This window comes from Uloborus diversus, unplaced genomic scaffold, assembly GCF_026930045.1.
Source record: "Uloborus diversus isolate 005 unplaced genomic scaffold, Udiv.v.3.1 scaffold_725, whole genome shotgun sequence".
NCBI classification, from domain to species: domain Eukaryota; kingdom Metazoa; phylum Arthropoda; class Arachnida; order Araneae; family Uloboridae; genus Uloborus; species Uloborus diversus.
In genome coordinates this window covers 1-20,685 of record NW_026558929.1, presented here as the reverse complement: position 1 = coordinate 20,685, position 20,685 = coordinate 1, and the positions used below count along the sequence as shown (strand labels likewise).

Here is a 20,685-nt window from a genome sequence, read left to right as displayed (position 1 = left end):
GCACCAAGGTCCTTTGATCATGGAGTTTTTGCTCCCTGTAGGGGGTCGACCTCCATGGGGGGGGGGCCTTATAAAAATTCAGCTTACATCGGATCTTTGCTAAATTTGAACAGAGGTCGTTCAATGCTCAGAAATTTACGAAAGGAGAATCTCGACTGTGGGCGGGGGGGACCCTTAATGAGGGGGGGGGCGACCCCCCCTCATTGGGCTGTCTTCTTTGTACAATATCTGTTTTCGTCGGATCTTTCACAAATTTGACACAGAAATCCTTTGATCAGTAGGAACTCGCATAGGTGGGTTTTCGCCCATATGTGGGGGGCGGGGGGGTCGCCCCCATGGAGTTTTTTTTTTAATACTAATCCACAGTTTGCATCGGATCATTACTAAATATGAAACAGGCTCTTAATGCTCAGGAGTTTACATGAGGGGTTTTCACCCCTTTGCGCGGGGGGGGGATAGACCCTCCAGGGCGTTTCGCCAGAAAGTCTGAAACGGAATGTTTACACTTTTTTTTTTATACAATGACTGAAATTTTGAGATTCTAAAAAAAAAGTAAGAAATCCAAAGTCATGTAAAATTAAATATTGAGTCATAAAATAGCTCTTTGGGAAATTGTACACTTTTTTTTTCTTTTATTAAATGTTGATGTCGAATGGAGTTTTTCGATGGAAAGTATTGAGAACATAGGTGTCCTTTAGATTTTAAGAATATAATCTGTGATAGTACAATGCTTACTTTTTAAATTAAAATTATACAAATTGAACACATATTTCTACATTTTTATCCATAAAAACAAGATACGATTGACATAAAAGAACCAATCTTTAAATGAAATTAACTTTTGATTGCGCAATAACTTTCCTGTCTTACTGCAAAAATCTAGAGTCCAGCAAATCTAAGCAATTCACGACAATGAAAATTAATACAACACTAGTTCATATTCTGATAGTTTGTCCGAAAATGCTGCATTTTTTTTTTCTTAATTCGTTGCTTTTTTTTAAAATTTAATGATTTATGAATCACTTTTTTTCATATTTTTTTTGCTCCAAACTAATCAGTTTCGGGCTTGAAGTGAAGAGAACTTGCTTCCAGCTTTACCGGCGACCGGCGATTTGTTTACCTGCTTGTATGCCTCTGGCCGAGACTCGGCTGCCGGCTGGCTGGCAGCGGAAGCACCACAGCTAGGCTGCCGGCTGGTACACGTGACCTGTTTGACGGGTTTTCACGTCACTGTACGGCAGCGGAAACCGAACAGATGTTTGTTTACAGATTGGAAGTCGTATTGTCGCTACGTATCAATTCATATATATAATTCAATATTACTTTTTTAATAAAAATATCGACAAGTTCATGATAGTTTGAACCGATACAGGTTTGTACTCTGTGATTACTTACTGCTACCGTCAAATTTGTTCTTTTGTTTGTGAACGAACGAGTCTATAAACTTGAAACTTCTGAATGAAGCCTATTTTTTTTCAATTCCTTTTATTAGTGCTGGAATGACACTAAAATGAGGCTTTCCATTTGTCTACTTGAATTGCTTACAGCAGGCTTCATAATTGTCCTGATTATCCTGATAAAAAATATTTTGTCATGAGTATTAACTTTTGGTCCTGATGATCCCAACAGATTTTCAGTTTGTTCCTTGGGAAAAGTACCTAATTTCTTCATGGTCCTTAATCTGAACTTCAAAAGGTTAAAATTAGCAATTCCCTAGTTAACCAGCAGTAATTAGTAGACTCCGGCAGTAATTGGTAATCCACTGCTTTGCTGATTTACCTACCCACCATTGGAAACTGATTAATCAGTACAAACATTTTCATGTTAAAAGCAGTGGTGTTCTCCATATACGCTATATACTCTCAAACATTTTTTAGACATATAGCGTTTACCCTCAAGCTTCAAAAATTTTCATACTGTGATATATTATGTATATGATTGCATACACATTGTGCGTTATGGATTACTGGGAGTATATATACCCCTAAAGAAAAAACATGACTGGTTAAAAGTATTATCGCATAGAGGATGTAACAATGCTTATTGAATTTTAGCCTATTAATCGATAGATTCTGTTTTATATTGTTGAAATAACTTTTGCTAAGCACTTGAAATTATGCTGAATGAATTATTTACACCTAACCAATAGTTTTGAACTCCAGTTGGTATATTGCATCTAGCTGTTCTCTCACCATTTGATTCATAACTTTCAAGTATGGTAATGTTAATAACATATTGATACTCAGGGGCTGATACAGAAAACTATTTTGGGGGGGAGGGTTAGCTGAAGAATGACAACCCTCGTGAACGAACCTATGGTTTTAGGTACGAAAAATTTCAAAAACTGCTTGCGGGTAAATAAAAAGCATCAAATCAGCCTGGAATAAGACACCTAACTGGGGATAAACGTTGCAAATTGATTTCATGAGGAATGAGATGAAGTAGTTCAAATGTTTACTTTTAAAAATAATAAATGAAATGTTAAGATACTGTAATCATCTACATTTTATGCATAAAGTTCTCGATTGTTTAGGGGAGGTATGACCCTCCAGCCTCCATGACTTTTGGAAACTTGTAACAATGTCCAGTTGTGAACCCTACAATTTGCATTGGTCTTTTTATGACAAATTTCCAGTGCAAAAAATAATAATAATAAATGAAAAACATGTGTACTAAACTTGTTTGCAATATCTGATGATATACATTTCATTTTGCTACTGAGAGTATATATGTGCACTACTCTTTAAAAAATGTTAAGTGTTCTGATTTTTTGTAATTTTGTGTCCTGATTTTTTTTTTTTTTTTTAAAGCCACTACAAAGTCTCAGAGATATTTCAAGATTTCTCTCCTCAGTCATGGATTAAAGAACAGAAATTCACTACGTAATTGCCACAATAGTCGGGGCTTTCCTGAGTCTTGCTGTGCTATACTCTCCTGTTTGAACAGATATTTGACCATAAGTAAGCCTTACATTACCTATTTAGTGCCGATTTTTATGATATGGTTCTATAATAACCAAGGACGGATGCAAGGGAGGAACGATCGGCTCCTCCTTGAGCCGAGATGCAGGAACTGTCCCTCAACCTATTTTTGTTTCTCGAGTTCCAAAAATGTAATTTTAGATGATCTATAATGTTGTGAAAAAGTGGGCTCTCTATGGGAATTTTTTCAGAATTGTTGTCTTGAAAATGCAATCGTAGAATGTTGCTTAACACTTTAGTAATATTAATCGGAACACATGTAGTTTTTCAAAGTTCCAAAAACTCTATTCTAGATGACATTATGGGGTTCAAGAGATCACCCCTAGAAAGTATAAATTGAAATTCAAAAAAGCAATTTTAGGACACCTTTGATGACGTTTAGTTAAAGGAAAGGGTTCAGGACGTCCCAATCCACTCCCAACAAAAAGAAATAAAGCAAAAGAAACTTAATTTGTGACAATCATCGGTGATGTTAAAGGGCGGAGGTTTTGGAATTTATTGAAAGATAATCATCTGGATCCATCCATGGCAATAACCTACAGTTACCATTGACTGATAACCCATGATCTTACTATCATGTTTACTGACTTAATCTTAATTTTTTTATGATACTAACCATTTGACAAACTATTTCAGTTAGCACATCTGGAAAATGTATGTGTATAAAGAAGTGGTTATTTGTTGGTGCTAGAGGGTGGTGTTATTCAAAGGGGTTATGAAAAACCAGGCTTGTTTTAAAAGAGGGTCACAAAAAAAAAAACCCTCATAAAGAAGGAGCATGAGAAATTATCCAATTTCCATTGCAGAAAAGCAATTATACATGTTATGCTGAATGTTTTTCGAATGAATTAGCAATAATTTTAGCATAAAGCGACAAGTGTTTTAAGCGGCCTTGCCAGTCAATTATAATTTCTGCTGAAAAATTTTTAATCCTCATTGTATGCATTCAAAATCTTGCAGGTGACTAAACCAGCAATACCGGATCAGTAGCTGATAGGCTGCTTGCGGCCTATCAAGCTCTTTTGTTAAGTTAACCATAAAGACTAGTGATGGGCATAATCAAGATCTCGGGAATCAAGTACTTCTGATAATCGAGACTTTTTGAAAACGAGAACTCGAGTGATTGATGACAGAACTTTTGAAATCGGGAACTCGAGTGATTGACTGCTGGGTATTTTGAATTTATATCTCACAATGTTTCAAATTGAGATCTTGAAATGTTTAAACTGCATTTTTGAGTAATTAAAACTCAAGTTTTTCAAAATTGAGTTGACTTCGATAGGGGTGCCCACTAAAAAGAGGGGGGGGGGTCTATAGCACAAACAGCACCACTAAAATTTAAAGGGGCAGATTTTTGAGAGGGTTGTTTTGTCTTATTTTTGAGTGCGAGATCAATCTAAATGAATAATCTGTAACATTCGAGAGGGTTTGCGATTACCTTGGGGGAGAGGGATGCCATCAACCTGTCATCTAGGGACTGTGGTGGCCTGATTGGTGAAACTTCTGACTTGTGACCAGAGCCCCCTCCCCCCCCCTCATTCTTGAAACCAAAACTAGAAATCCACTGAGCGGTAAAGTCTGGAAACTTGCTACTTGGACGGAGTTTACATTAGATGCGAAATTTAGTAATTATTCAGTTACAAGTTTTGCAAATTCAGCTTGCTGGTGTATATTAGTAATTTCAGTTTAAACACTGGCATTTTTAGTACCAAAGCTGACAACCATGGCTTAATTGTTTTCTTAACAGATCTTTATCATATAAGAGGGATGAGAGATTTAATCTCAATGGGTCCTTGCTCCAAATTAGTAAGCATTTCAGAAGTAAGGAATTAAGAAGTATTAGTTCTACAATTACGTTCGTTCAAATTATTTCGATGAATATCAATGTGTGGTTATTATTTCTAATACTCACTATGCTAAATTTGTATGCTGTATGAAAGGTCAAATATGTATTTCGTTGAGTTATTTATAGTGCAAGGATAAAGGTTATGAAGATTTCAAGAATAAAATTATTTAGTAAGCACTAGGAAAATAAATTTTTGAAGTGTAATCAATGCTGTAGTTGAGAGAAACATGTTTGAGGGGGGACCTCCTTTTCATATGTACTCTGCACAATTTAAAGCCAAAGAAAAAAATTTTCTCTGAAATATTACCACACAGTAGCTTGTACAATTTATTTGTATATTTATGACGCAATGGGACTTGATGGCTATTGGAAATAACTTTTATGTCAGTTTCAGTTTTTTGGGGGGGGGGGGGGTGTATTGATGTAAGCAATGAAGGTTAGTAAAACCAACCCCCTCCCCTCCGAATCCTTCAATTCATTTTAATTTTTTACTGGAATTGTTTGCTATATATGTTGTTATGCCCTTTTCTTTAATTTCCATTTTTTACTCAGTAAAATTTTAATACTGGTCGAAATTTTAGATTTCATTAGTCACTATGATTCTAATTGGAGCTCATTCAGTTGCAGATGATTGACAAAGTACTATACCCATTGTAGAGACTGCAAGTTTTTTTTTTTTTTTCCTTGACTTGTCTCATTGCAAAAAGAAGTTGTTCTAAAAGTTGTTCATGAAAGTAAAAAGAATCATGTAACGTTACCACAACATAAAAATAAAGCTTATTTTCATCTAGTATTTATGCTGTGCATATATTGGGTCGTTAGCACTATAACTAAACAAATTAGTCAAATCTTATTCAGAAATAAAATACTCCTGATTGTAGTGTCTGGTTCTTACTATATCACATGCAATACATCCCCCCTAAGCCCACCCTCAAATAGAAAAAAAAATATTTTTTATACTTTGTACTAATCAAAACAATTATTCAAGTTCATTGTACAAAATACTAAACTTTCATTCTTTGCTTGGGTCTGAAGGAGATAATTTGTAAACAATGTGTTACCACGAAACAATTTAAGAATAAATTCTGTCAGTGTAAGTGTATGCCAGATTTATTTCCTTACTAACATATTTATATCTATAATTTTACTTTAATTGTAGAAAAATAAAGCTGGTTCTTGTAATTTCCTGCGACAGTCAGATATCTCTACTAGAGGAATCTACTGCTGTGAATACTTGTAAAGAGGTCTCACACTCAAGAAAGGTGTAAGTGTAGTTTTTATTGCCTTAACATTGAAAACAGCTTTTTTTTTTTTCTAATTCAATTCTGGTCCAATTGACCTTTTTGCTAAGTCTTGACTTTTGAGTTGAAAGTTAAAATCTACTACTTACTTTAATAACATTGTCACCAGGGTTGGCGAGGTTTTTGACACTACGGTAAATACCATGGTTTTTACCATTCTGTCCAAAACTGCATTTTTAGTGAAACTGTATTTTGTGAGAAAGTATCAAAAACAGAACAAAATGTGTCAAAATTATGTTCTGTATAGCTTAATCTATTCTAGGAACATAGAAGTTTAATTCTTTATTAAGAATTTTAATTTGTTCATCCACATGTTTTTTTTTCATAATAGTTCGACATTTATGCATGGATGCAAATGAAAGTGTTCAAGATATAGTGCAATAACTGATTTAAATACAATAAATGACAATTTTTTAAAATTGCAAAATGTATTAAAAATATGAATTTCAAAAAGAAATTTTCACAAGTTAAAAACTATAAGTGCATATTAGGGTGGCCCTTATTTTTCAACTTTGTGAAAATGTAGCTCCCACCCCCCTGTTTTGTTTCAATGAACAAAAAAATAATGTGTGCAAATTATTAGCTCAATCAGAAAAGTTTAAAAGGTGCCTCAAATAGCATGAAATTATCGAAATTTCACCGAAAAAACATTTTATTCATATTTTTTCAAGTTTAAAAGCAAATTTCTAGCAGATCTGGATTTTTTATGGCCTTATTTCTTGTCACAAGTGTTATTTTATTCAAACTGCTTTTTCTTGAGATTTTGTTCAACTTTCCCGCTTTTCATCTGATTCTTTTCTGATTCGAAACTTTTCCCCAAAACAACGCTTGTGACTCATGACGTTTTTGCAATCATTTCTACAGCAGTCTAACCAAAAGCTTCTCTGTGAATATTTAGCCGAGTTATTTTTGTAAGAACACATAAATTTATGAGTGTATTTAAAAATAAGTAGAAATTTAATTTAGTTTCAGTTTTATTAACTTCGTTAGCATGCAGTGTTTTCTATAACATGGCATTTACTTTTATTGAGTGAATGTAAGAAAACACTTATGAAAGGATTTTGAACGGTAATGTATAATTGATATTACAAAATAAATCCATACATTTTTTTTCATGTGGTTAGATAAACTAAATTTGTAACTCTATTTTTATGAAATGTGTATCCTTTATTTAGTTTCTAACTAAGTATAACATTATCTTTTAACTTTAATTTTCACTTCGTGCGGTAACTCTATTTTTACAAAATGTGCATTGTTGACTTATTTTCTAACCAAGTACAGCATTGTCTTTTATCACTAATTTTCACGCTGCTGGTAACTTTGGCCTGATTATTGTGACGATCAAACTAGGCTTGTAACATAGCACCAACATCTACAGGGTTCGTACTCGATTTCAAAAATAAAATGAAAGCATCTTGCAGGAGTAAAATGAGATTTTGAAGGAGTACTATAGTGCAGTGCATAAATATCACTTTTTTTCAACATATTTGACCCCCTTCCCTTTTTGTCAAAGTGTCACACTACACCTTACTCCTGGCCTAGTCACATGTCATATTTTTTGTAAACATTGTGTTAATAACTGTCGTGTCACTTTTTCTCACCCTCTCTCTCCCCTTGTCACAATTTCATGAACCTGTCTCCCTTTCAATGACATCACTTGTGAAGGATCCCATTTATCATGTCAAAACTGCTATTTACTAAACAATTTTTTTTAAACACAATCACTAAAAAAACTTCATGTATTTTTAAACATTTATACAGTAATTAGACAAACTGACTTTTACTGCTGAGAGTGTGGTAGGGGGAAAAGCAATAATCATAAAACTTTAAAATATAAGCGTATGAGAACTATAGTTTCATATAAGTCATCTTAGTCATCTAATGTAATATTTTCATTTTCAAATTTTATGACTTCTATAAGCAATTTGTAAATCACATCTTTATGAAAAATAAATAAATATGCGAAAATACTACATTAAAATTTCAAAATAAAAAGCTGTAATTTAATAGTAAAATACACTAAAACATTGATTTACTTTGTAAATCTTACTTGATCGACCTACTAAATTTGAAAAAGAAAAAAGTGTGAGCTGTTGACATTTGTTTCCTTTCAGTTTTCCTCAAACTGTTCGATTTCAGGAATATTACATCTATATAAAAATTAAATAGCAAAATATACAAAACTGCTACGTTACATTTATTTATTAAAAAAAAAAGTGTTTAATTTAACAATAAAATATGCCAAATCTCAACGTGTTTATTTTTCTTTCCCAGCTGCGATCAACTCAGTTGAGACAGAATTCCCTCCCCCCCTCTTTGCCCTTGTGGCGAAGCTAATAGTTCTTGATCAAAGTATTTTAAAAGACTGTCATAGAGGATGGTTATGTAGGAGTGATGAAGGAGTTTGAAGGGCCCTTCAAAACAATTTCCTAAATGAAGAAGTTTTGAAGGAGCGTACGAACCCTGGTCTATCGGTAGCTGTTCACGCAAGTTAAGAAGAGATTTTTATGTAGATCTTCTCGATTACCTCTCAAATTAAATTATTGTAGTAAAAATGCCATCAAATAGGCAAATTTTAAGCATTTTTTTATTTTTTACAATGACAAAAAAGCAAGAAGTACAGCATTATTGCTTCAAGAATTTCTGTTTCCTGGCAAAAACTCACCAATTCCTACTAGAAGGATGGATACTGAATTGATAAGTTGGCCTAACTCTATAATGCATGAAATAATTACAGATTTTTTTTTTTCAATAATTTCAGTTTAAAAAAAAGGAGGAGAAAAGATCTTTTTGAGGGGAGAGATTTGAAAATACGGATTTCTCTGACAGTGCATGTACATATGCTTTGAAAGACATCAAAAATGAAAATAATAGGAAATTCTGAATTCTTCAGTGCAAAAAAGGACGCCCGGGCTCCAAAAGGGAGTTGTTCAAACGAAAAGAACTTATGAAGAAATGGAATAACAATGTCTCATCAAAAGCTTATGATTTAGCTTCTAGTTTCAAACATCTCAAGCAACGATGGTTTTGACGACAGTGACAGAGAACCAGGACAAAATTTGACAAATAAGATATATGTCTGGTAACTATGGAAGTACTTGATGATATATTCTCAACCATGCTCGAATTTCTTGAACAACAACTTTCTATTCAGAAACAACAGCGTGATGATCATCAAGATTTTTTAGAATTAGCTATAACAATCTTACCGGGATTTTAAGGAATGGGATATCATTTTGTAAGCCAAGAACTATAAAGTCATGCTAGGTGGATCTCAAAGGCTCTTTACGTATTCAAGATTTAACTACTTTAGGGTCAATTTCAGCTATCTAAAAGGGAGAGGAACGCTTTAAGAACATCATGTATTTTTCTTGGGCTCGAGTCTACATTCGAACCTGCTTTCTCTCCCCAAAAGCTGTAAAAGCTCCCTATCCAGATTTTCTATTCATGCATCACATGATCAATTATCAGGATATTGATCCAGAAATCAGAAAGTTACTCTCAAAAAAATTTTAAGCCATGGCTTAAATTTGGTTCACGAAACTATGACTCTTTCCTTATTAGATGATATTATTCCAACTAGGGTTAAGAGAATTATGACTCAAATTATGCTAGAAGCTGATAAATATTTTGAAATACCTGTTACAAAATATTTCTTTACACGACAATCAGCTCTGATTTCTTTAACAAAGGCTTCAACTTGGAAGGATGAATTTAGATATTATATTATTAATGGAAAAACTTGACAAAACAATTTTTGTGAATGATGCTGCAGAAAGAGGTGTAAAATTGATTCAGAAACACAATAATATTTTCACAGAAGATGAAAGGGAGGAAAAAAAATTGCTTCACACATCATTGCTGAAGACCATAAAAATTGCACTTCTGATACTAAATCCTGACTTAAGAAAGAATAATGTTCAACATTGGTTTATTCTACTATGTTTTGATTCTATAAAAATTATTAGTCCTAATAAAATGTATTTATTCTCTAGAAATTGTTGTGATGTTAAAGAAAAATGCAGTTTAAATTTTTTTTACTATATTTCTAGGACTTTGTGTGTGTGTGTGACTGAACTTCAAGGCATTTGAGGTACCCCTAGAAATTGTCCAATTGAAGGGAAATTTTGCACAGGCTGTTCTTTTGTCCATTGGAACAAAATAAAGAGGGTGGGTATCAATGCAATTTTAACTTCTGAAAAATGTCCTATAGCTAAGAGCCACTTGAGTGCATATATTTAATGATCAATGTCTTGTTCGTTAATGTATGAGTGAAAAAAGAATTTTCATTAAAACTTCATATAAAACTTAAGTGCAAAAACTATTTTAAAAAATCAGATTTTTCTTTGCACACTTTACTTTACACATTTAGTAACATTCTTTTGAGTTTTAATGGAACTGAAATTAGTTATCTTGGTACTGTTGTGAATTTCCGTTCATAACTCTACTGACTGTTACATAAGAAAGTTTTTATGTAAAGCGTTATTTGCAAATTTTTTTTAAGTGAAATATTTCGTAAGTGAACATTTTGAGGAAAAATATTATCAAATACTCATTAATTAAAACTAATTAATATTTATATTTATGCATCACGAATATTGCAGTAAATACGAATTGATTAGATTACACTTTAGTTTTAGCATACTTTTGGGCAGTTTAAGACACTTTCGGACAGTTTTAAACAGTTTTGGACAGTAAAAACCACTTGTCCTGTCCTAAACCAGTTTTGGACAGTCCAAAACCCAACCCTGATTGCAACACATACATACAGCCGGATCCCGCAACAACGCCATCCGACTTTCGCGAAATGACTGTAAGGCGAGTTTTTTCCAAAGTAATGAATTTTTTTATTGCTGGCGCAAATTGCTTGCCTGCAACATGAAATTTTTTGGAAAGGAGCTGCGTAGGCTTTGTTGACACTAAATATTGGTTTTGTGAATGGACTTTCATCCCTTTAACATCACTGAAATCAGAAGTTCACACACTGTATTAGTCTAAACCTAAGCAATGCTTTGTTTTAGTTTATACAAATAACCTGGGCCGGATTTAGACTTAGCGGGGCCCTAAGCTGTTTCAGGTATGGGGCCACCTGATGTAGTTTGGACAATGTTTCTCTCAGTGGTGTAAGATGCAATTTTTTAATTTTTTTCTCCTTTACTATGTTTGTCTCTTTCATCTGCTACATACAGCAATACTTTTGCTTTTTTGATTGCTTTTTCCCTGGTGTCCTTTTGGGATTGGCCTTAAGAGGGGGAATGATTTCAAGAGCTGGAGACCCAGAACTCCTCTTTAAGTTGAGTATAGAATATCCCCAATTGTAGGGGGTGCGGGTGTTTCTCCCCTGGAGGAAAGTTTGAAAAATAGATATTAAGTTCTGCATTTTGAAGCCTTATAAGATGTAGTTGGAACTACAAAAATACCAGGACAGAAATAGGCAAACAAAACTTTTTTAAAGTTATATACTTTAATTAAGATATATACGCAAATAAAGATAATGTACAGTAGAAATTGTTTTTGATTTGACGAATCAATGACAGAAGTTGACAGAGAAAAAGAATGTGGGAAGAGAAAAGACAATACATTGGCTTTCGATACAGTTAGTTTTTAATTATCATTCCAACCCACCAACAAATACAACGAGTTAAATATAAAATGATCAATTGTAAAAAATGCTTTAAAACATATGGTGTACAGATTTAGAAAATAGGTAACAAGACAGTAACATACTGCCTATTTGAACAATTCCTAATGCATGCACTTGTTAAGAAATAAAATTGGAGCCCAACTTTGCTTCGGATTTTCAAAGACTTACTAATTATTTTCAAGAACTCTAAAACAATTAAAATTCTTTAGCTCACTTCATTTGTACTTTTCTGTCTGATATTTTAGCACTTGATCCTAAATTTTTAAACTCCTGTTCTTTGTAAGAAACAGCTATTTTAAATGTAAAAGAAAAAAAAAACTATAGATTTCTCATTACAACAACTTCTCTTCAGTTGCAAGTGGGACAGAAAACAAAGAGGAATAGAAGTAGAGTGTAATTTTATTTTTGGGCTAAACAGATTGACAATATGCAGAAGTAAGATAAAAGCAAGCAACACCAAAAGAATTTCCAAAATTCTGCATTCGGAGTTATATAAATAGCAAGATATGAAACATGTGAGTCACAAAAATATTTAATATGTTTCAGAAACATAAGAACCATGGTTTTTACATTTTTTGTGCAGGATAAAGCAAGGAGCTGAATTTGACATATATTGGCATTCCTTCTCCATACACCCTCCCATTTGTTGTTTGTAGCTACACTTTTCCAACTTTTCAAAGTTTTCAAGTACTAGAAAATAAAATTTATTTTTCAAGTACTTTATTTTTGAAACGAATCATACAAATTTCCGGCAGTTGGGGGCCCTAAGCTATAGCTTGCTTAGCTTGTAAGTAAATCCAGGCCTGCAAATAACCGCTCCAATTCTTAATGGGTTTTTTTTTCATTCTACATATGAACGTTGATAAGATAGAATGGCTCCCAAACGCGCTTTTTCATCTAAAGTTGGCGAAAATGGAAAGAAAATGAGAAAGCTTCTGACCATTAAAGAAAGTGTCAAAATTCTCAATATGCTTGAACAATTAATAAGTGGATTCAAAGTAGTACAGAAATCAGGTATGAGTGTATCTTTGATACGTGCAATTAAAATTCAAGAAAAGGAAATCCGTAAAAGTTCAGAACTTAGTTTTGATACTGAAACTCGCAGAGTAATGTCTGAGCAAAATACAATCATAAGAATAGAAACTGCTCTTTCATTGTGACTTAAAGAGGACAGAAAGAGGGGTGCTCCCACACTTTCATAAACCATCATCTTCATCCTTTTAAAAATTATAATTACGTTTACGATATCTACTGTTCAGTGCTAATATAATGCAGCATGGTAAGACAAAACAACATTAGAAGAAGCACCAGTTTGCAAATTACAACAGACACGTGTTTCGGCGTTACAGGGAATGCCTTTTTCAATGCAAAAAATAATGAGCTTATGGATGAAAAGACATCCGACAAAAGATGGTTTACAAAGATGCAGTATGGTTTGTACGGTACTTAATGTAAGTACCGTACTGTTTTAATTCATGTCTCTCATTGTTCATTGATTTTGTGCTTTGTAGTAGTAATTTATGTTAAATTGTAATGCTTTAATGCTTAGTTATTTAACGCTAAAATGTGGAAAAAAATCATTTCTTTATAACAGATACGGTAATATATAGTTAAGAAATGTTTTTAGACAATTTAAGGGGCGTTAACACTTGTCTGAAGTAATTAGGTATGCTCACAAAAAATTTCTAAACATGCGTTGTTCCACAACGCGAAATTTCGACTTGTGCGAGGGGTCTTGGAACGCATCCCTCGCATAAATCGGGATCCGACTGTATTTTTATTATAACTTGATGCCTTTTTAAAAAGAATTTATTTTCCTTTTAATTAGTTTATAGTTCTGCAAGAGATTTTGAATCTTTTGGCCAAGCTTAAAAAGACGGCAAAAAGCTGAAAAGAGAAGCGAAGTTGCTACAGGAAAAGGTGGAGATGAATGTGATGTCCAAGAAAGCTCCCAAGTTGCAGCTGCAATTGGCGATATTAATGCTGCAGAACATGAATTTGTTTTGTGTCTGTCAAGCATTAATGGTTTGATGCAGTTAAAAGTGATGCATTCGTAAGTATAGCAAAATTCCTGAAATTGGTACCTTATAATTTTGTAACTTACCTTTTCTGAAAGTTGTGTACTAGTAAGTAGCTAAAAATTCCCCAAACTTTTTACTGACGAGAGTTTCTTCTAGGAATGCACCAATTCGTTGGTAATTAGTCATACTGCCGATTTTAATGGGCAGGAAAATTATTTTTTGAATAAAATTATATATTAAGTATGCCTAGAACAAGAAACTATGGGTGAATTTATTATACATAAGTAAATATTTTTTTTTTATTGTTTAAGAACCGTAGTAGGTGGTTATATGCAGCCTGACTCAGTTCGCCTCGCTTCCTCTCAAACTTTTGACAGAATACTCCTATTCAAGCAAAAAAAAAATGTTTTTCAGTTATTGTACTCTCTTTTTATACACATAACTACAACATTTTACAATTTGCTTTCAAAATTACACCCTTTAATTGAGCAAAAATGTTATTGTGTCATATGTTTTTGTTTTTAATGCAGGTATTTTTTTTTTTCAACTGAGAGAGCAGTAAAAGCCATTATGATTATAATTAATCAGCTAATGGTTAATTGGCCAATTTGCTTATCAGTTCATCCCTAGTTTATACACTGTAATGAACTATTTGATGGCCAAAATAGCAATAAAACTTGCTTGAGCATGTTTTCAAAGTCACAAGGAATCTCTTTTTCAATAGAAACACATGTGAGCTTATGAATGAAGAGAAATTCCGCAAAAATAGATTATGCATATTTACGAGTCTCTGAACTGAAAGTTCTAGTGAAACATATCTTCATTAATTGTGACCCACCATGTTATCCTAATTGAAATTTAATAATATATGCCTATTTACTGATTGAGGAAATTAGGATCATTCAAAAAAAGATTTAGAACTTTTTTTGAAAAATGTGAAAGCCCATACAAATTTTTGAAAAGAAAAAAGTATGTATTATGAAGTAGATTTATTGCATACCAAAATATATATAATGACCTGTTGACAAAATGTATAATATACTCTTACTCACCAATAAAAGGTTTCTAAAAAACTTTGACTTTTGTCGGAGTCATATTTTTTATTTAAGTTTTAAAAGGGGCTCTCATTGGCTGTAAGTCTTTAAAAGAACTTCAGTTGCAAAAGTTTTCAAAATCTATTCAGGCAGTCAGGGCCGGATTTGGAAATGTGGAGGCCCTGGGGTAATGAAGGAGTGGAAGCCCCTAATGAGGGTTCCAAAAGATCATCATATTTTCGAAAATATTAGATACTTTGATATATATATCCGAATATTTTGATATATATGTATATATCCGATATTTTCAACCCTTGAAAGTAAGGATATTTTGTAAAAATTTTATTGTGGGGGCCCCTTTGTTGTGGAGGTCCCGTAGCAGTAGCCCCGCCTGCCCTCCCTTAAATCTGGCCCTGTAGGCAGTATCCTTTACCTAGGAAAATAGTCCATCTACTAGACCATCACTCACATAACTGGTTCCTTCATTTAACCAGTTACTATTTTCCTTGTTTGGCAACTGTTTTGTAGACTTTTTTATTTAAAATTCTACTTAAACCACTATTTTTAGACCATAACTTAGTGGCAGCCCTGTTCTGTTTATCACGGCAGCATCAAAAACTTGGCAATCTGATATTTATCAATGGAACAATGATATGATGAAAAAGGATGGCTTATAAAAATTGTTTTTGGTTGAGACATTTTTTTTTTTCCATTCTGGTTCATATTTGATCTACCATTGTAAAAATGTTATTGAAGAAGGGCTTGATTTGGAAAACGTTCAGTTAGGCCTTAATCATCGATGAAACAATTTTATGATCTTAAATCATTTCTTGAGAATTTCTCAGCCAGGGATTTTACCTGGGTGGGAAGGCCGAAGGACTTAAGTTTTGTCATGTTTTTGACTACTATATTAGAATTGGTAATATATGTTATAACGAAGGGCTCTGGGGACTCAAAACTCTCTTTGCTGCCCCAATACTTAAGTCATATTAATAAATTTTGTTATACATAATTTGTATCTTTTGTTATGTGTAATATATAATTCTTACTATGCATTTATTTAGCCTATTTCACTGTGTAAATTAATGTGTAATTATATCTTAAGTGACTAATTGTTTTTTTTTCTTTAGCTAGTGTAAAAATTAAGTACTAACAAGCAGAGACTAATTCCATTAGCCATCAAGTCAGTAAAGTGCTAGCTGGTGCTGCTGATTGGAACTTGCATCGTTCTAGAAAAATCGAAAAAGGATACTAGACTTGCAAATCCGAATAAGAAGAAGAAAATGTATAGATGCAAAAAAAAAATGTATAAAACTTTTTTATTCATAATAAATTTGTAAATATATAAATTGCTCCAAAATATTCTTTTTGAAGAAAAAAAAAAGAAAACAAAGAAACAAACTTCCTAAAATAATAGCGGCTGCTTACCGTTGGAAGCTCCCTATTAGCCATTAGAAAAGTTTTTATAATATTGTAGCGCATGAATGCAACATGTTTCCTATTTTTTGTTTTAATGGCTTTACTTTTATCATTTAGAGAAAACATTCTTACAGAATTAAAATATCAATGAGTAGAATAGGATGTTCGCATCTGATACTTAATCTTAATACATTCAGGGCCTGTTTAAGCGGAAGCATGAGAAGCACAGGCTTTAAGGACCCCAAAAATTACAAAAAAATATATAAAAATTTCATAATGGGTGTTTAAATTTGTACTGCACTATAAAATTTTTCTAAACATTTTTATTCAAGTATAAGTTTATTGCTGGCTCTGTTTTAACGAGGTTTACGAGTTCAGTGGAAACCTAACTCTCTCCCCATGGATTGATTAAACTATTTGGAGTGATGTCTACTCACTATCTGGAGTAATGTATGAGATCACTCAGATGTAACTCTGTGTTGGTACGGATCGAACTATTGCTGCTTAAGGCATTTATTTTGTTTCTGTTGATTTACAATGTTTCAAAATGTTTGAATCTTTTGTATTTTTTTTTTTTTTAAATGTAAGTTTCGAGTTACAAATACAGAGCTGTTGATATTTATCCGGATTATACAGGCTGATAAATTGACTAGCACCTAATTTGCTGGGCCCAGAGCCTGTTCTGAGTTTTCACTTTTGTATCCGTAATGTAAAAACAATTTCTTATTACTATCTAGTGTTTCATTTAGTTAGAAGCAATACTTAACATGCAACTAACAAAATACATGCTGAGCTTGGAAACCAGTTTGGGGGAAGGAAAAGACTTAGTTTAAGATATTCAGTGACATTATCAAAACAGATATACCCCGAAATTTTTTGAAATTGCAGTTGCAAAAACCCAGTTTTGGGTAATGTTTGAGGGAAGAAAGATTGGAACCAATCCCTGGGAATTTTTCGAAATTGAAATCTTCAAAACACAATTGTGATAATATCTTGGGTAACGTCTAGGGGACCTGCAATCTTTACCCATTGAAGCTCTAAAAACGTAATTTTGGTTGACTTTCAATGATGTTATGTGGAAGAATTTTCGGAAGCTCCTCTCCTGAAAATTTTCAAAATTTAAGCCCTAAAAACTAAATTTCAAACAATCGTTAATGGTAGAGAGGGGGGGGGGGCGAAGAAACATTCCGCCGAAAATTTTTTGAAGTTAGCTTTTGAAAAGGCAGGTTTTTAGAGGATTTTCGGTACTGTTTGTGGGAGGAGAGATTTGGGGCCACTTTTCGGTAATTTTCGGCGACGCTCTCCCGGAATTTTTTCCAGAATTGAAGCCCTGAAAACGAAAGTTTGAACGATCTTTGGTAATATTGGATGTTGGAGGGGGAGTTCGAACACAACTCGAATTTTTCCGAATTGAAGTCCGAAAAACGAAATTTTTCGCAATTTATTTTTGTGAAGGTTCGAAAATTTCCCCCCGCTGGCTGCGGCCTTGCTTGAAAAACATCCCCAACATTTTAAGATATAGAATTAATCCTTCGGGATGAATGACACCCAAAATGTGTCTTAAGAGCGTACGAAAAAATACATGCTCAAAACTTGCTCCAATATTTAAAATTTATAGAATCCAACAAACGCAGTAGCATTACTACAAGAAGGGGGGTGCTACTTGAATGGGTTTAAAAGTTAATTAAAAGTATAAAAATTTCATTTCAGAAATTATTTTCAGATTTTTTGGTTGTATTAAACGTTGCATATTTATTTTGATTAGGTAACATCCTTGCTTTAAATTACTTTAGAATTCTCGCGAAAATCTTCAAAAATCCCGGAATAAACCCAGTTTTTTCTTTTCTTTGCAATAATACTTATGACTGAAAGGTGGAGGGTGAACGACCTTGGAAACTAATACGAGCGAAGGCAATATTCCACAACAGTATTGCCCAATAATATATGCAGGGCCAATGTCACCTGGTTACCAAAGTATCTGCCAAAGTTGCGAAAAAACTTGCCGGCAGTATTGCCCAATATAATTACCCAACATTGTGAAAACCTTTACCGTTTGGTGGCGACCGACCCAATTAGACCGATAATGACGAATTTTGTTCTACAAAATTGGCCAGCCCTGCATCTGCCAGTGTTGCAAAAAGCTTGCCGGCATGCATTGGCTAATTTTGTTCTGCCAGTATCAGCTAATACTGGCGTTGTGTAGTGCCCAATATTGTATAAAGTAAACCGTTTGATGTCAGCTATCCTAACTTTACGTGATATTGGCCAGTCTTCCAAACATCTTGTTTGCGACATTTTTTCATTGCACATTCTTTGTCGTAGATGGAACAAAACTCAGCGCCGGAGCGGCAACTTATGAAGGAGAAAATTTTTAAGTGCACTGCGCACCTTGACGAGACCTGGGAGAGCATAAACATGCGTTTAAAGGCATTTAGTTTCGAAAAATTTCTGGGGTACAGCCTCCTGATTTCCTAGCCCCTCCCTCTCTTGTCAGAAAAAGAGCTAAAAACCCTAGTAGCACATGACGTACGACAATATCGTAAAAATACCAATGCTATATCGCTGTGTCATCGGGTCACAATATAAAACGATGTCTAATCTGACAGAGCGTGCGCTATTGTGACTATCGTTACGCGTCATTGTAACGATGACGCAAGTGTCATTATGTAGTCATCCTTTCCCATAGTTACGATATCTTCCTATATCGTTTATGCGTCATTGTAACCATAACGTAAGTGTCATCGTGTCGCAATGAGAGAGGGGTGTAAAGTTTCAAAAATTTGAAATTTTTAAATAAAACTGGATTGTTTTTTATTTATTCCATTTTATTCATAAAATAACAGTATAGCTTTGAAATATGACTATAATAAAAATAATTTCGTAAAATATCGTTTCTCGTAATATCGTGACGATGACGCGCTATACAGCAAAAACAGTATACGGCAATGACGTACAGATGACGCCACGATATGGTGTGCTACTACGGAAAGCTATCTTTTTAAAACTTGAGCTTAGAAAGGTTTCGAAATGGGAAGTTGAGCGACGAGCATGTTGGGTGCTGGGAACATTTTGGGCTCCCAGCACATTGGGCCCAATGATCCCATCGCCCAAAATGCTCGGCGCCCAATGTTCCAGGCGCTCAATATGCTCGGCGCCCAAAGTTCCTAGATCAGAAAGGTTTACGCTGGAGAGTCACTTACCTTGCCTCTTCTTCTCTGACCTGTCTCAACAGAGCCTAAAATGGCGTTTTTGGGACATCAGTAATTTCTTACAATTTCCCAAGCGATTCCCCCTCCCCCGTCTTGTAATAAAGCCAAAGATAGCTTTAAAATGTTTTAAGGTGTAGGTATAAAGACTCCCAAAGTTAATTATTACCTAAAGATAGCTTTGTTTTTAGAGCTTAACTCTTCCTTGGACACCCCCAAACCCTTTTACGTTGAAAGGTGTCCGTAGGAGAGTACTCTCACCCTTCCAAAGTTTCGCTTATACAGGCTAAAATTGCGTTTTTAAAATTCAATATGAAAAAGTTTCAAGAGCAGCGCCAACCCTGACCTTTTAAGTAATACACTATAAAAATCATTTCTAGGCCTTGAATTTCAGAAGTTTTCCGGGGGAGGTGTTCCTTTATTCCACCTCCATTTCTCTTGCGTTAGTACCAAAAAAAAGTCAGACATTGCATGCTTTTGATTTCCATTATGAAAATTTCCAAAGTAGATCCCCCTCTCATTTTCTTCAAAGATAGCGAAAGATATATAGCAGAAAATTGATTTCAGTTTCGATACCGTTACAAAACAAAGTCCCGTTTTAAGGTGCAATTTCAAAAAAATTCCGGACTAGAGCCACTTAACTTCTCTTTCAGTAACAAGACATCCCCTTAACATCACCAAAAGATCATAGGCGGCTGTACCAAAAAAGGGGTTAAACGAAGTGTAGAGGTTGGGGGGGGGGGGGAGAACCACTGAAGCTTTTTTTTTTATTATTATTCGTGAAATTGGGCTATAGTATTCCTGGCTTTTAATACTACTGATTCAATTTACTTCTTAAACTGCAAAATATGGCCTCGAAATTCGGGGCGGAGAATCACTTTAGATTTTTCCTTTCAATTTTAAAATTCCATTTTAATGAAATAAGATGAGTAATGTCCCTTTATTTGGAATATTTATTTCATACTTTCGTGAAATAAAGCAATTTACTCTATAAAAAATTAAAAAATCATTTTTCAATCGGTGTCTTTGTTCATCCTCTTATATTAACGAAAACCACCAAAAATTGCAATTTTAGTTTAACTCGTTACCTTCAAATTACTAATAGATTCACCTCCCCCCTCCCTTTTTCCTGCGATTAAATCTTAAAATTTTATTAAAAAACTTGAAGGACTCAAAATGGTGGATTCAGGGCCTGGTTTTAGTGGTGGTCCTTTCCAAAAAAGGAAGGGGGAG

At 33.8% G+C, this 20,685-nt stretch overlaps 1 long non-coding RNA gene across 1 annotated transcript; it reads left to right on the top strand.

The window, feature by feature from the left end:
• Positions 1-6,004: 6,004 nt before the first annotated feature.
• On the top strand, positions 6,005-16,152 carry LOC129233791 (uncharacterized). Its single transcript, XR_008581489.1, has 3 exons — positions 6,005-6,091; positions 13,601-13,825; positions 15,958-16,152. It is a non-coding gene; the product is annotated as an uncharacterized LOC129233791 (long non-coding RNA).
• The last annotated feature ends 4,533 nt before the right edge of the window (positions 16,153-20,685 follow it).